General features: G+C 41.0%; 1 pseudogene; it reads left to right on the top strand.

The window, feature by feature from the left end:
* Positions 1-14,748, top strand: part of LOC114272018 (pentatricopeptide repeat-containing protein At4g04790, mitochondrial-like) — a 45,219-nt pseudogene extending 30,471 nt beyond the window's left edge.
* Positions 14,749-15,181: the final 433 nt, after the last annotated feature.

Raw genomic sequence — 15,181 nt, 5'->3', positions numbered from 1 at the left:
GCCGGCTTAATCAGCAGGGTATGTCTGTGGCAGAGTTTGAGGCCACTTTTACTAGTCTGTCCAGGTTTGCACCTGAGTTGGTAGCGTCCAAAGAGCGCCGTTGCTATGAGTTTGAGCGGAAGTTGAGGCGGGGCCTCAAGTTGAGGGTTGGTGGGTCTTACATCCGAGAGTATAGACATTTAGTGGATGTTGCAGCTCATATGGAGCTCATGATGCTGGAGGAAGACGAGGAGAAACACAGAGGCTCCAAGCGGGGCCAGGAGGGTCAGGGTGATGGCAGGAGGCAGAGGGGTTCTAACCCTCAGCAGTCGCAGGGTGGTGTGGCTAGATCGACCTTTCCAGGGCCGAGTGCGGGCTCTGGGAGAGGTAGTCAGGCAGGCTTAACTTGTTTTGCGTGTGGCCATCTGGGTCACAAGTCTTCAGTTTGCCCGCAGAAGGGCGGAGGTCAGAGAGCTGCTTCTTCTTCAGCTAGACCTCAGGGCTAGAGTCAGGGCAGAGGCCAGCCCTTGTCTTGCTATCAGTGTGGTCAGCCTGGGCACCTGAAGAGGTATTGCCCGCAGTTGAGTGCTACTTCAGGAGCGTCTGGTTCTAGGCAAACGCAGAGTTATCAGCCAGTTCAATCTGTGCAGGCCTCGAGGGCCAATCTGGGAGCTTCGTCATCCCAGTCAGTGCAGCAGTCGTATGCTCCGAGGGGTGAGCAAGTAGATCAGGGGCCTACAGGGTGCGTGTATGCTGTTACCGCGCAGGATCTAGTACTGGCTCCATCAGTAATGAGAGGTACTTTTCTGTTTTGCAACTCGGTTGCTAATGTGTTGATTGATACGGGTGCATCTCATTCTTTTGTATCTGCTGCATTTACATCTGTTTTGGAGCTGGAGTTAGCACAGTTAGCATCTCCTATTTGTGTAGTGTCACCTCTTGGGGGTGAACTGATCTTGAAACAAGGTGTTAGAGGTTGTGATATAGAGGTCGCCGACCATAGGCTTCCTTTTCTGTTTGTTGTCATGCCCATGAACGGCTTTGATGTTATTTTGGGTATGGACTGGCTATCGTCATACCGGGCTGTTATCGATTGCTACCGCCAGAGGGTTACGTTATATACCTTGAGCGGGGAGTGGTTCCATTTCTTGGGAGACCGGGTTAGTAGTGTCTTGCCACCGGGGTATGATTCGCGAGGGCGGAGTGAGCTTAGTGGTCTACTTGCTAGCTTTGAGAGTGGTGAGTGTGGTGAGACCCAGCTTGTGTTGCCGAGGGTGGTTTGTGAGTATTCGGATGTTTTTCCCGAGGACCTTGTTAGTTTGCCACCTCACCGAGAGATAGAGTTCTCTATTGATCTAGTGCCTGGCACGGCACCGATTTCTATGGCACCTTACCGTTTCGCTCCAACAGAGTTGGTTGAGTTGAAAGTTCAGCTCCAGGAATTGCTAGATAAGGGTTTTGTTCGCCCTAGTGTTTCGCCGTGGGGAGCACCGGCCCTCTTTGCTAAAAAGAAAGATGGTGCCTTGAGATTGTGTATCGACTACCGAAAGTTGAATCGGGCTACGGTCAAGAATAAGTACCCTATGCCCCGTATAGATGACCTGTTTGACCAGTTGAAGGGTTCCCGTTGTTTCTCTAAGATAGACTTGAGATCGGGTTACCACCAGTTGAGGGTCAGGGAGGAGGATATTCCTAAGACAGCATTCCGTACGCGGTATGGCCATTATGAGTTTCTGGTGATGCCATTTGGGCTTACCAATGCACCGGCAGTCTTTATGGACTTCATGAACCGGATCTTCCGGGAATTCTTGGATCGATTTGTAGTCGTTTTCGTGGACGACATCCTGGTTTACTCGCCATCAGAAGAGGAGCACGAAGAACACTTGAGAGTGGTGCTTGAGTTGCTTAGAGCCCATAGGCTGTATGCCAAGTTTGGGAAGTATGAGTTCTGGCTGAGGGAAGTCAAATTCTTAGGCCACGTGGTATCCGGGGAAGGGGTGTCTGTTGATGCATCCAAGGTTGAGGCAGTGCAAGATTGGGCACAACCTAAGAGTGTGTTTGAGATCCGCAATTTTCTGGGATTAGCTGGGTATTACCGTCGGTTTGTGAAAGATTTCTCCAGGCTAGCTTCGCCGTTGACTAGATTGACGCAGAAAGGGGTCAAGTTTGTATGGAGTGAGACTTGTGAAAAGTCGTTCCAAGAATTGAAGGTTAGATTGACCACCGCTCCGGTTTTGATTATTCCGGAGAGAGGGTTGGATTATGCGATTTATTGTGATGCCTCACGAGAGGGTTTGGGTTGTGTGTTGATGCAAGAAGGGAAAGTGGTAGCTTTTGGCTCACGTCAGTTGAAAATTCACGAGAAGAATTACCCTACACACGACCTAGAGTTAGCAGCAGTGATCTTTGCCTTGAAGATTTGGAGGCACTACCTTTATGGTGAGAGGTTCGAGGTATTCTCGGACCACAAGAGTTTGAAGTATCTGTTTACATAGAGAGACTTGAATTTGAGACAGAGGAGATGGATGGAGTTCATTGAGGACTATGATTTTGAGTTGCACTATCACCCGGGAAAGGCCAATGTTGTGGCCGATGCCCTTAGTAGGAAATCCATTAGTGATGTAGCTTGTATTGCCATCCGGGAATGAGAGATGATGGGTGCACTTGGTGAGTTTGATTTGCTTCTGGGCGAGTCTGTTGAGACTGCGACCTTGCTTTCTGTTGTTGCGCAGCCTACCCTTGTAACTCGAGTGTTAGAGGCACAGAGAGGTGACCTTGAGGTAGAGTCCTTCCAAGAGAAGATCTCCGGTGGGAAAGTTGAGAAGGGTTTGACGGTGTATCCCGACCTGAGTGTGAGATACCGAGACCGTTTGTTTGTGTCGGAGTCTTGCCCGAGAGGAAGTACTCCAAGAGTTCCATCATTCACGCCTTGCGGTGCATCCCGGAGGTACTAAGATGTATCGGGATTTGGGTCGCCAGTTTTGGTGGCGGGGTATGAAGAGAGATGTGGCTGTTTTTGTATCGAAGTGCCTTACTTGCCAGCAAGTGAAGGCCGAGCATCAGAGGCCAGCGGGTTTGTTGCAACCCTTGCCTATTGCCGAGTGGAAGTGGGAGCATGTCACTATGGACTTCGTTGTAGGTCTTCCGAGGACTCAGCGGGGTAGTGATGCTATTTGGGTGGTTGTAGACCGGTTGACTAAGTCGGCGCACTTCATTCCCATGCGCGTGAGAGATTCGGTAGATCATCTCGCCGACTTGTATATTCGGGACATAGTGAGGTTGCACGGGGTCCCAGTGACGATCGTCTCAGATAGAGATCCTCGTTTTACTGCTAGGTTGTGGCAGAGTTTGCAGAGTACCTTGGGCACTAAGTTGACCTTTAGTACGGCCTATCATCCTCAGACTGACGGGCAGTCCGAGCGTACTATTCAGATCCTTGAGGATATGCTTCGGGGTTGTGTCCTTGACTTTAGTGGGACGTGGGAGAGGCACTTACCATTGGTGGAGTTTGCCTACAACAACAGTTTTCAGTCTAGCATCAGTATGGCACCGTTTGAGGCCTTGTATGGCCGACCGTGTAGGTCTCCGGTTTGTTGGGCCGAGGTGGGTGACGCACCTCTGTTGGGTCCGGAGTTGGTTAGAGAGACGACGGGAAAGTTGAACTTATCCGTAGGAGGCTTGTTACAGCCCAGAGTCGCCAAAAGAGCTATGCTGACCGTAGGAGGAGGCCTTTGGCGTTTGAGATAGGTGATCATGTCTTTCTGAAGATATCACCTAGGCGGGGTTTGATGAGATTTGGCAAGAGTGGGAAGTTATCCCCCCGGTTTATTGGTCCCTTTGAGATCCTCGAGAGGATTGGGGAAGTGGCTTATCGTTTGGCCTTGCCGCCGCAGTTGTCTGGAGTGCATGACGTCTTTCATGTTAGTATGCTTCGGAAGTATAAGCCGGATCCGTCCCATGTGTTGGATTGGACCGACTTAGAGGTAGATGTGAATGCCTCGTATGAGGAGAGACCGGTTCGGGTCTTGGATAGGCGGGATCAAGTCCTGCGTGGCAAGACCATTCCCTTAGTGAAGGTTTTGTGGAAGCATCACGGAGTGGAGGAAGCCACTTGGGAACGTGAGTTGGAAGTCCGCGAGAAATATCCGGACTTGTTTGCTGATGGGTGACCATGTAATGGTTTCTTTTTGTAATATTGTTGGATTTAAGAGCTTTATATATGTCTTAAGTTGTAAAACATTGGTAATGTTTTGGTTTAATGGAAGTATGTTGTAGAACTTACCTTAACATGGGAGTTGATTATGATATTGCATATGTTGGCTATATTATAGAATTGGAGTTGTATCATGTATATTGATTATGATATGAATTGTGAACCATGTATGTTGGAAATTGTTGAAAATGGAAGGAAATTGCATATTGATAATGCACTGGTACTATATGTTGTGAAATGCCTCTTGAAAAGAGATGGAATTGACCGGTAATGGGTCGGGTTGTTTAATATTATGTTGTAATATTGTTGAAAATGGGGAAAACCTGCTTTGAAAAAAAAAAAACTTGTGTTTAATTTCGGGGACGAAATTCTTTAAGGGGGGGAGGTTATAGCGATCCCGGTTGTCCCTTTGCTGTTCTGTTGTATTCCGGACTCGGTTCCGTGAAGTTGGTAGTAGTATCTATCTTGTTGCCGTCCTTTAATTCCACTTGATTGAGTTTTAAGATGTTTTGGGCAGGGTTGTTACAGGTTGGTTAGGCCTTGGTTTCAATTCCTTGTTACCCAGTTTTTAGGCATTCCGCTCGAGCGGGGATTCCACAAAACCAGTATTTCGTGTTCCTGCAAAATCTTCTGCAGATGTGATTTTTGCGCTCGAGCGGGTTTGTTTACGCTCGAGCGGCAGCGCTCGAGCGGGTCTGTTGGCGCTCGACGGGTAGTACTTTCTGGGTATAAGTTCTGGGAGGGGGAAATCTACGCTCGAGCGGACTGGTTTTCGCGCTCGAGCGGAAGTGCTTTATTCTTGTGTCTTGGCGCTCGAGCGGGCCTTATGGCGCTCGAGCGTGTTCAGATTTTTGTTCTTGGCGCTCGAGCGTTGTGTTCTCCGCTCGAGCGGGTCATACGTATATGAGTTATCCGCTAGGTGATTTTAAATCACTTTTTGCTTTTCTTTCTCTCTCCTACTTTTTCTAAAACCCATTTTTGAGAGCCTCTCTCTCTAGAAACTCCCTTCTCTCTAGGGTTTGATCTAGTTAGAGTGTCCTCCTTCTCTTCGGCCTTTGTAAAAGTTGTGTGGATCGTCGAGGGCGTCGTTTTGATCCGAGAATCTTGGTCTTTGGTGCATTTTGGTTTTGGCTTCTCCTCCATCCGAGCTCTAACTTCGAGGTAGGGATAACCTACTCCTTACTATGAGCTTTGTCTTTAAATTTTAGTATTTTGAGATGTTGGGGTTGGTTTGGTAATTTTGTGGAAGTTTGGGGCTTTTGTGTAAATTTACAAAGGTTGGGATTTTTAGCTATATAAAACCTAGATGCATGTTTGGTATGGAAAAGTGAAATTAATGTTGAAACATTAGTGAAATTGGAACCTAAGGGTTGTAATGTTAATTATGGAATATGCCATAATTACATTGGTTAATTAATTTGTATAATTAATTATGAGAAATGAGGAATTGATTTGGAAAGATATGAGATTAAAGGGTGTAGTTGGATTGTTTATCACTCACCTAGTTGGAATGTTGATTATATATCCATTGTTGCATTTATTTTCTATATAGAAATAACTGCTTTGGGCTATTGGTGGAGAATAGTCTTGATTGTTGTAGACAATACATGATGATTAGGCAAACTGAAACTAATCACTGGAATGTGTCATTGAGTATGACGGTTGAAAGAATACATTAAATTTATGTGTTGTGTGATGATGTGTATAATTATTGTTTATATGCATTGTGTTGTGTTGGAGGAGATAGGGGATGTACTCCACGGTTTAGGGGAAGATAGGGGATGGACCTCTAAACCGGATGTGTTGGGAGGAGATAGGGGATGGACTCCATAGATAGAGCTCATATGCTTATCTATTAATGTGTTGACAGAGCTCATATGCTTGTCATTGGAAGTGTGATAGTGCTCATATGCATATCTATGGAAGTGATGATATAGCTTGTATGCTTATCTGTTGGTGTGTGATATAGCTAGTATGCTTATCTATTATGAAATGGGAAAGTGCTTAATATGAGTTACTGTCTCATATGAGTTGTTTGGCTAGGTTCTGAGCCATGGTCATAAATTGAGAATTTGAAAGGAATTGGAAAATGAATGGTAATATGGACTTGTATGTCATGAAACCGTAAAGTGTGATAAGGGAAAGTATCAATGTTGGCCATCTATCAACTGCTAATCTTTTAGTCATTGTTCATATTTGGTTTAGTATATTTCTACTGGGCTATGGCTCACCCTATATGGGAACATCATTTTCAGGTACAGGTAGCATGCCACCTCCAAGGACGTAGCTTGGGAGGTTAGAGGCAGGCGGATTTTTGTTGTGTTATTTCTTTGATGTATTACATGTATATTCAAGCCAAGGGCTTAATGTGTAAATGAGTTAGCACTCTTTTGTTATAACCAAGTGTTAACTTGGAAAGCTGTAAGCCTTTAGGGCATTTGCTTTTGTTGTTAACATGTAATACTTTTGGTAATGGAACTCTGATGAATATAAGGATGTAGAACTTTTATATATCAATGCATGTCTATATTGATGGGTTTTAATGTTGTTATTTTGAGGGCGTTACACTGACCTAGATTTGAATGATCCTGTCTGTATAGAACTTTACGCTACTGTATTGTCTGATATGAGTTATTTATATTTTTATGTATTGTTTGTTATGATGTGCCATGTAAGCACAGGTCTATGGACAAAGTTTTAAATTTTGCTTCCGTTTAGACCTTTTACTCTGATGAGTTATGTCTGATTTGGTTTGAGGCTGTAGATAATTTCAAGATTACCGGCCGGTTATGTCCTTAACCCATGGGGGCGGGTTCGGGTCATGACAGTAATAGTGAATCTTTGCTGAGTTTTTTTACATTTCTAGTTTGGCATCATCTGATATTGAGTTAAAGAGGAAAATAAAGGATAAGCAGCTGCAATGTTAGAAGTAGGCTGACAGCATAAGGTTTATACCCAATCTGCCCCTCTGGCACCCTGAACTAATGGGATTGCCATTGGGTAGTGGCCTTTGGGAAAAATATGTAATAGCTAGGAGTCAGATCTTACAAATGTAGGAGATACATGCTTATTTTTCTGCGTAGGATCTATGGATGATAAAAGGCTGAGTAAATCTGATGCAACATAAGGTCTGAAACCCAAAACTGTAGTTTATGCAGATGCCTTGAGCTTATCTGCTCAGTATTCTCTTGAAATTTGCTATTTTTCAAGTTGATTCCATCTTTTTCACCCCTGTTTTTATTGTTGCTAGTTTGCTAGTAGGTTTAACTTATTGAGACTAGGATTTTTCTTGGGAAAGTTTTGACCTGAATTTGGATATGTGCTGCCCTCTACTTGTCTGTATGCAAAAGATATCAGAGTTAATATGTTTAAGGTGACAAATTTATGCTACAGTGCTACTATTTATCTGGGAATTTCAGTCATGTAGTTTTAATGTTGTTTGAGGCCATTTTTGTAATGGGTGACAATTTTTTTTATGTTCTGTCCCATGATTCTAAGGTTCATCGGATCTACTCGGTCATATGTCATAATAACTTGCAGCCGAATAATGAGACCTTCAGGATTATGATAAATTTGGGTGTAAAAATGAAAGATGTGAGTTCTTCTGTTGCATTTGGTTTAATATTCATATCCTGATTAATTGTTTGATTTCCAAACTGAAGCACTGAACCTTTACATGTTTTTTCCTCTTTCCTTCAATCCAGATTGAGGGTGCATACAGCTTGATCAATGATCTGGGGAAAATGAATTTGATGCCTACATCAAACATGTTCAATGCCATAATGGCAGGATAATTCCGGGAGGTGACTTCCTCAGTTTCTTCGATGCTGTTGTTGTTTTGTTGTGTTTGAATCTTTTTATTTTTTTCAACAGTCAGTAAACTTATCATTAGTTTTTTGCTTGAGTTATTCCCTCCAAAGTTGCACAGTTTTGTTCTGCATTCTAGAAGTCAATATAGATGGATTTAATATTTCTTGGTTGAAAGCTGTCTCTTGTGATGCATTCAAGTCCAGTTCATTGAACTTTTTCATATTCATATTCTCTTTTGGCATGATCACTAATTGCCACTCCTTTGTTGACCACATGTGAAAGAGTGGGAAAAGACGTTTACTATTCCTCTTCACACCATTTTGTGGCTCGAAAACCCTGTCCCCATTCTCAACATCAAGTCAAATGAAATGCATGAGCTCTTGCCATCCCCGTATGAGGTTTTATCCTTGTGTTTTGGCCCACAGTTCAAAATGTTGGAAGGCACTAAAAATAAATAAATATATAAAAAATTGAAGATATTTAAAAAGTATTCTGGTTGCAAATATTATGTTGAAATCTTGAGTTACCAAACATCCCCCTGTTATTTGTAAACTTTGTACTGTTCTCTTAAGTATTAACTTGAAGAAAAGATAGAATAACTAATATTCAATCATTCAGGATCATAAATTTATTCATATCATACAACTGTTGTATTCACATGTTGGTTATAGTTTAGACAACAATGATGACTAATATTTGAACAGCTTTATAGGGAGGCCTTATAAATGTGGCTTCTTGTAACTGTCAAGATTCTCCTACATGATTTCTTTTTTACATACTAGATTGTTGAGCTGGCATCAAAAGTTTTTTTTTTTTTTTTTGATAACTTGGTATCCGGCCCTTTGGACCGACTAATCCAGAAGACCAATCCCACCGTCCACTTGCGGGGGTCCCGATTAAAGCCAAGGCTTCGCCCTGTATGGACATGGCCCCAAGAAAATTGTTTGCACCCAGGAGATTTCAAACCTGAGTCCATGGAGGGAGCACACCCCAGGCCCTGAGCCTTAACCACCAGGCCAACCCCTTGAGGTTCATCAAAAGTTGTTTAAGCTCCAATAGTTAAAGAATGATTTCTTCTTATGATCTATCATGGATTTTTTGCTTGACCTACTTCATTGCTGAATTTTCTGCAGAAAAACATTCACAGTGCTTTGATGGTTCTCAAACATATGGAAAATGCAGATGTAAAAACCGATTCTCAGACTTTCAGCTATCTTATAGGGAACTGTGACCGTGAGGAGGATATTGTTAAGGTAGTTCAAAATTTAAGTTTTTGGTGAAAGTATCAATTCTCACCTATCAATATCATGCATATAAAATGTGAACTTTGATTCAGTTACATTATATTATAGGAGTTCTTCTAATCTTGTCTAAAATCTTATTGCAACTTTTTCCTCTTCCCTATGAAACATTGGGTTTTGATTTGGTAATTTTGATTTACATTCCATGGCTCACTGCTAACCGCAAATCTGTAATCTACGAAATTCATCTCTTGTTTGCTTCATTTGTTAACATTGGCTACTGGAATCTATTTTTTGGGAATCACATATATATAGATGTATATCTTTCTTGTATCATATATCAACAATTTTTGTTAACCCTGAATGAAACAGGAGCTTGAATATTAGCTTTTTAATTTTGTGACTCTTATGGGATTGGGTGCTTGTCTAGTTTTTCCTTGCATGTGTGTTCTTCTGCTGTTGTTATGATTTTAACTGTCTCTATTGCCATTGTGAGATGCTAATTTAGTGATCTGCTTATAGTACTACGAAGAACTGAAGCATTCTGGAGTTCAAATTACAAAATATATTTTCATGGCACTTACAAATGCATATGTTGCTTGTGGTCAGTTTGAGAAGGCAAAACAGGTATAATTGCATCTTTTTAATTTCATATAGCTCCCGGTTTAATTATTTCCACATCAACTAAGCTGAAATATCTGTTAAAGGTTTTCATACCAGATTTTTTCAACTGATATGTCAGAAAATATTGCCCATATTCTATTTATTATAGTAAGAAGGATAGGCTAGAAACATTAAAATTTTTTAATATTAATGGAAAGTTAGCACTTAATAGCACATAAATAGTTCCATTACTGGTGATTTACTTAAGTGGGGTCTTGTGAGCCACTTGTTTATTGAAAGGGTAGAGGGGATGCAACCTAGACTGCACAACCTTGCATATATCTTAATGTTTGTGGTTATCTTTATAGGGTCACCTGTTAGTATATCTCAACCTTGAGTTCTGCAGGCCACAAACTGCCATCTTGATATTTGCCATCAAGTTCCTAATTTTCAATATATGTGAAGTGTTAAATAAATTGATGTATATTATTGATTGATATCTATTGATGTGTTTTGATTTGTATGTTACAAGCTATTATATAGGAGAGGTGTGAGGTAAGTGAGTGGTGGTAGTGGATGGTAGTGGAGGTGGTGGGTGGTAGTGGAGATGGTAAGTGTGTTAGGTTTAGTGGAGTGAATGTAGTGGGTTAGGTTAGTGGGTTAGGTTTAGTGTACATTAACAGCCCCCCTCAAACTCAAGGAGGATAGGAACTAACCAACTTGAGTTTGAAGAGAGTAACAAAACAGAAAAGTAAACTGATAAATAAAATAAAACAGGATAGGAGACACGGTATGGTCGTGTCAGACCGTTGTAGAAGACAGTTTACGGGGTCATGTCGGACCGTTGTAGCAGACACTGTGTGGTCGTGTCAGACCGATGTAGAAGACAGTTTATGGGGTCATGTCGGACCGTTGTAGCAGGATAGTTTACGGGGTCATGTCGGACCGTTGGAGAAGACAGTTTATGGGGTCATGTCGGACCGATGTAGAAGCTGACCGGAATCAATGTCGGGACAGTTTATGGGGTCATGTCGGACCGTTGTAGAAGGGGGCTGTTAATCAACAGCGTGAAGATTTTGGTGGAGCAGGGCCTACTCTGATGGTTCTTCTTCAGATATTAAAAGGAGAGAGAGAGAGAGAGAGAGAGAGAGAGAAAAGAGCGTTTGTGTTGTCCAGACTTGAAAGCTTTTCTCGGTTTTCATTCATTGCTTTCGATTTTCTCTCATTTTTTCTAGCCCTAGAAAATGTCGTGCTGCGGAGGAAACTGTGGATGCGGCACTGGCTGCAACTGTGGCAGCGGCTGTGGAGGATGCAAGAATTACCCAGACATGAGCTACTTAGAGAAGACCACCACTGAGACCCTCATTGTTGGTCTTGCCCCAAAGAAGACTTTCTTTGAGGGAACTGAGATGGGTGAGGCAGCTGAGAGCAGTAGCTGAACCGGATGACGAAGAATAAGGAACCAAAACTTGAACCGGCAAAGCCTTCAATTCTTCATTTGGTTTCTTCGTCCTCGGCTTCAACTCAGCGCGAATCGGCCTAGTGAAATCCGCTCCGGAGTCGGAATTCGCCGGCATGGAAGCGCTCCGAGCGGGTGGCGGAGCCGGAGAGCGAGGCGAGAGCTCTTGCTTCTGAGACTTGACGATGACTCGCCTGCGAGAAGCGTGGGGGCCGAGAAAGACCGTTGTAGAAGACCGAGAAAGGAAGGGAACATCCAGTCGCGGTCGCCCTGAGTCCCGAAGGGGTCGGTGTTGTCCGGATCGAATGAGCAGTGAGACGACGGCGACTATTCCGATGATTCAGTTATGGGATTTGTGGCAGCGGATGGAAGGTATGTGTAGAGGTCCGGCGGGCGGCCAAGGCGAGACTGCCGCCCGCCGGTGAAGCAGAATGACTAAGTTGTTAACCTTGCTCTGATACCATGTTAAATAAATTGATGTATATTATTGATTGATATCTATTGATGTGTTTTGATTTGTATGTTACAAGCTATTATATAGGAGAGGTGTGAGGTAAGTGAGTGGTGGTAGTGGATGGTAGTGGAGGTGGTGGGTGGTAGTGGAGATGGTAAGTGTGTTAGGTTTAGTGGAGTGAATGTAGTGGGTTAGGTTAGTGGGTTAGGTTTAGTGTACATTAACATGAAGCACCTAAAGCATGCTTTTGTTAAAGTTGCACTCTTGTTAATGTGCTCTCTTGGTCTGGCTTTTACATAGATTTTTTGGGGGTGAATTGGCTTTTGCATAGATCTTCAATCTAAAACCTTCAAAATTTTCAGCTTCAATTTCTATGCCTTTAGCAAGCAATTAAAAATAGCTTCTCTTGTCTTCTATGAGAGCATATATTTCTCTTCCCCTTGTAAATCCAATCCAATAATTATTCAAGTATTAAGTAACTAACAAATAAATATTATAAAGAAACTGGATCTTTCAGACCATTGGTGGTTTTTTGTGTGTATATTTTACATGAATGTGGTGTGACATTGTCCTTATAGATTCCATGCCTCATTTACTTCCTAACTATTTTTTTGCTCCTATCTAATCTTGTCTTTGTTGTACTAAGGTTCTCCACCCTTAGTTAAATTTTGAATGAATAGTATGCATTAAAGTTCCCCTCTCCCTCCACCTCTCTTCAATATTTGGTTAACTAAGTAGTTTTACCTGTATTATTATTCTTGGAACCTTGTGTTGTTTTTAGTAATAGGCCATCATATTATAAAAGTTGTCTGTCAAGATCTCATAGTTCTAATTTATGGTTGCAGATAGTCTTTGACAAAGGAATAACTGTAAAGAGCTTAAATGAAATTAAAAGTGTGCTTGTCTCACCGCTTGCATCACATGGGCAAATTTCCGATGCCCTTATCATAAATGACGAAATCAAACAAGCTAAATGCTATCTGGAGCCCAAAGCCATTATGTCTTATTGTAAGTTTCTTAACGCATCCCTTTTGTGTGTTACCTTCTGAAGACCAACAATTTCTCACCTATCCCCTCAGAAGAACCTTCAATGTAAAAGACAGCTAAGTAGATTGCTTCAGCTACTGGAGGAATTAAATGATCCAGATTACTGGGTTGATGGCTGCTTCAGAGTTATTTTGTATTGTGTTCGATACAAGCATTTAAGGTTATGTGACCCCAATTTTTTCTTTGTTTGTTGGATTTATTTATTTTTTCAGTTTCCAGTTTAGTTAATTTCTTGCTTTCTTTGGTTTAGTTATACTGTTGATTCGCTGAAGCAACTCAAGGATAAGTTCTACGCCAATGAAGTCGCTACAGATGTTCTTTTTGATGAGGTTTCAGTCATGTACTCTTACTTCATCTTCTGAAGTAGAAAAATTGGTTAAATATATTGGGACTCTTGAAGAATATCTGACAGCTGGCCTTGCTTACAATATTTTGGGACTCTTACTTCATCTTCTAAATATATTGGGGCTCTTACTTCATCTTCTAATTTTCAGAATTATGTTACCAATATTTCTGAAAGGATAGCAAACAATCTCCTAATAATTCTTTAGTTTCATGGCAATCATGGAGCAGGCTTTTTCACTAATTGCTGAGACAGACCCTGTAGATTTGCAGTTTGGCCTGAATATGCTTAAAGCCATCAAGGACGAGCTTAATATTTGCCCTTCACGAAAAAGTCACGAGTTTCTCCTTAGTGCTTGTGTTAGTGCCAAAGATCTACATAGTTCTCTTTTAATTTGGAAAGAATTTGTTGCTTACAATGTTTTAAGTTTTCTAAGGCAAGTAATGCTTTAATTTCTTGTTATTGATCAATTCTGTCTCATTTAGTACTTGAAGCCTTCTGTATTTTGTAGATTTCTTCTTTAGCATCATGATTTTGTGGAATTGTGCTGAAACTTTAGGAAGTAGCATCTACACCCTGTTTCAGTCACACTAAATTGTTACTTTGATTGGTCATTCTAGTTCAAACACATGAAGTACAAAAAGCAACATGCTGATGATAAAAATTGTAAAAGCTCTTGCCAACTATCTTCATCATGCAAGATGCTTCCCCGCATTGGCATATGTCTGCTTGCTTGCACTATAATATAATTGACACATCCTGCAGGTAGCTTTTTTTTTTCTTTTTTTTTCTTTTTTTTTAAAGTTTCATTTGACTCTAGTTTCTATTTATACTGTGTGATAGAAAATGTTGTTTGGTTATTTGCCTGTTGAATTAAGTTAGAATTAAAGTATCCTATGATAATTTGCTCATTTGGATGATCAGATGCTCATGAAATTATCTCATAAAGCAGATTGGTAGTCATACTGGGATAATTTCATATATTTTGCTTAATTAGAATAAATGGAATGGTGTTTACATTTCTGCACTGTACCTGTGGCCGTTACAAATCTGAAACAAGTTCTGTTATTGCTTTCTTTTAATAGTTTACTTTTTGAATTCTTGCGCAGGATGTATCAGGCCCTATTGGCTTCAGGGGATCATAAATCTGCAACAAATATGCTAAACAAAATACCAAAGGATGATCCCCATGTTCGTTGTGTTATCAAAGCAAGTCAAGCGACTTACATCAAGCCTACCTCCTCTAAGGAGAAGAAGGCAATGGAAATGGTGAGGAAATGAAATGCATGTGAAAATTCAATATGAAAAAATAAAAGGAAAGGAGAAAAAAAGTGATGAGATGGGCGTGCAATTGGCATTTCTTCTTATGTTCCACACCTTGATCTGTTTTCCTACTTACATTTTCAAGGAACAGTTTCCTCAAAGATTTTCACAGTAAGATTGGATGGACTTCCAATGTCCATTCCACCATGAAATTTGTAGTAAGATTTTTGCGGTGACTTTATCAATCTTCAAAATTAAGGGGCATGTCGCTTGCAAACTGTAACCTGCATTGGGGTAGGTTGTTGTGCGAATTCAAATGTTAATTGTATAATGAAACGTCTGTTTATAATTGTAAGAGCATCTCCAAGAGACTAAGAAAACCACCATTTTTGTTAAAATAGCTATCAAAATTGCACGAACACAGCTCCAACAGACTAGTCATTTGACTAGATATAATATTAGCTACAGTAACTCACCACAACAGGCAAGTCATGAGCCAATCATTTTTTATTCTATATTCATGAATTGGTTTGTGTACATTCATTCACTAAGGAAAGCAACCAATATAACTTGTTTATTTATACAAATAAAAAAATTGAATATGTATATTCCTTCTGAGTTTGCAAAAATTATTTTTAGAAAAACTAAAATTTAGTTTGGTAAAAAAAAAAAAAATGAAAGTACTCAATATAAAAACATATATTTTTTGTGATTTTTTTTTTAAAATTTTAATATGCCCTTTATTTTTATAACCAATATAAAAAAATTA

The sequence above is a fragment of the Camellia sinensis genome, chromosome 8 (assembly GCF_055761805.1).
Source record: "Camellia sinensis isolate YWXY chromosome 8, ASM5576180v1, whole genome shotgun sequence".
Classification (NCBI taxonomy): domain Eukaryota; kingdom Viridiplantae; phylum Streptophyta; class Magnoliopsida; order Ericales; family Theaceae; genus Camellia; species Camellia sinensis.
The sequence above is the reverse complement of the archived record's forward strand: the minus strand, read 5'-3'. Positions and strand labels throughout refer to the sequence as shown.